This window comes from Bombyx mandarina, chromosome 08 (assembly GCF_030267445.1).
Source record: "Bombyx mandarina strain Sakado chromosome 08, ASM3026744v2".
Classification (NCBI taxonomy): domain Eukaryota; kingdom Metazoa; phylum Arthropoda; class Insecta; order Lepidoptera; family Bombycidae; genus Bombyx; species Bombyx mandarina.
The window spans coordinates 14,614,564-14,616,938 of record NC_143215.1 but is presented as its reverse complement, the minus strand read 5'-3'; positions in this window follow the sequence as shown (position 1 = coordinate 14,616,938).

Here is a 2,375-nt window from a genome sequence, read left to right as displayed (position 1 = left end):
CATTCGTGTTGAAAGGCAGTTAACTGAATAAATTAAAACTTCGCCTACACGTTCGATATGAGCTCCGTCGCCAATTACCTATTCTTGCCTATAGTACCGTGATTAGGTTGAAAGTGTACCTAGTCCGGCCATAAGTTCTGTTGCAAATGAAAATGAATTTTTTTTAATGAAATAATGTAATATTATTAAAATTTATACCTACATATTTAAATAAATAAATATAAATATTTTACTAACAATCACGCCACGTTAACTGGTCCCGTGATAAGTTCGTAAAGAACTTGTGTTACAGGTACCAGATAACAGAAATAAATGTAAGATTTTTATTATACACATACATCCATAACCCTGGAAAATACATTTATATTTATCATACAAATATCTTCCCTTGGCGGGATTCGAACCCGCGACCCCCTAGTGTAGTGACCATGTCACTTACCACTACACCAGACGGATGTTGAAATTATTAAGTTGAGTTTATTAAGGTATCAGTAAAAAAAAACTATTCGAAATGGCCACTTTTGGCTTTTAAACATGCCTTTAATCTTTTCGCCACGCCAGGAATTTATGAAATTGCGCACTGTGTCCAAGGGAAATTTCGCCACTACTTACTCCAAAGATTTTTTAAGAGACTCAATGTCGCCGTGTCGTTTAAAACAGACCATGTCCTCTAAAACTGACCATAATTTGAAGTCTAAAGCGTTGAGGTCTGAGCTAGATGAGGGCCAGTCTTCAGCCCTTATAAAGTCCGGAACGGTTTCAAGCCAGGCTTGGGTAGTTCGTGCCTTGTGACCAGATGCGGAGTCCTACTGGAAAGTGCACGGTATATTTTAAAAAAAGTGTAATACTGAAAGGTTTTACAACATACTCCAAGCCTGTATCTTGATACGAATTGGCTGAAGTTTTCGCTCCTTTTTCACAAAAATGTAATTTTGTGACTCCTTGATAAGGCACCCACCAAATCATCACTGACGCAGGATGATGACCACGTTGTACCTTTCCGACAACTTGAGCAGCTTCTTTAGAACTGTGAGCGTACATGTTATCACTTTGCTTATTGTAGTGTTCTTCAATCGTGAAATATTTTTCATCGGTATAGTATAGAGGATTAACGAGTAACTACTGTAAGAGTAACTTGCCTAACGACCTGATCATTTTTTTTCCCTTAGACGTGTAATGAGCTCACGGCCCACCTGGTGTTAAGTGTTTACTGTAGCCCATAGACATCTACAAGTAAATGCGCCACCCACCTTGATATGTTCTAAGGTCTCAATATAGTTACAACGGCTGCCCCACCCTTCAAACCGAAACGTATTACTGCTTCACGGCAAAAATAGGCAGGGTGGTGGTACCTACCCGTGCGGACTCAAAAGAGGTCCTACCACCAGTGAATTCGCAATAGGCTGAGAATATCTGGCGAGAAACTCAGCGGGCTCGTTTAAGAGGCCAAGTTACGTAGTGATTAAGGAGGATCAATCAAGACTTGTCTAGGGACATCGAAAGCGGCTGACTGATGCGGAGTAATTGCCAGCGGACACGATAAACGCATTGGATCGCATGCTGTTGCAATCAACAAGACCTAGTTGCTAGGCATTCCAAGAACAAAATCATTTTAAACTTCCAAATTCAGTTCACAATTTGAAATCTATTTCATTTTGTATGTACGTGGTAACAAGAATAACTTGTTTTGGGGTTGAAAGGACATGAATAAAAGACAGAAACCTACATTATTAATCGAAGTAAAATTCAGATTACAATACTGCTATACCGGTAAGAGTAACGCCATCTATCACCGAATAACCGAACGAATGTCAAAGGATCAAGTAACATCTAGAATTCTTGAAGAGTTGATGACATCCAAGTTGAAATAAATGATTTTGAATTTGAATTTGAATTTGAATTTGAGTACAACGCCATCTATTGTCAGATAGCGGAAACACATGTCGAAGGAATTCAATTTGTGAGGAATGTTCTCGACGATTCTAGAGATATTGTATCGACTATAAAAGCGTTGCAGAGTTGGCACGCAGTTAGTAACTAATGGGAGCTACTCGAAGCGAAACAGCGAACGGATCACCTGAAGCGATGCGGAAGAAGTGAATTGAGAATTTTAAAGTGTTTGTGAAGTACCTATTTTACGTGTTCTAAGTGCTAATACAGGTTTAAGTTGTACTCCGGTAGAATTTTTATTTATCCGGAACCCCAGCGCGTAACAATACAATTGATTCAAGGTGGGTAGAAAGAAAAATACAAATATATTATATTTTATAATAAACAAAACCCAAATAAATTACAATTAAAACTACAGTAGTAATATTGTATCTCGTGTTTATTTTCAACATTATACATTATGAAGATTATGACGTATTCAAAAA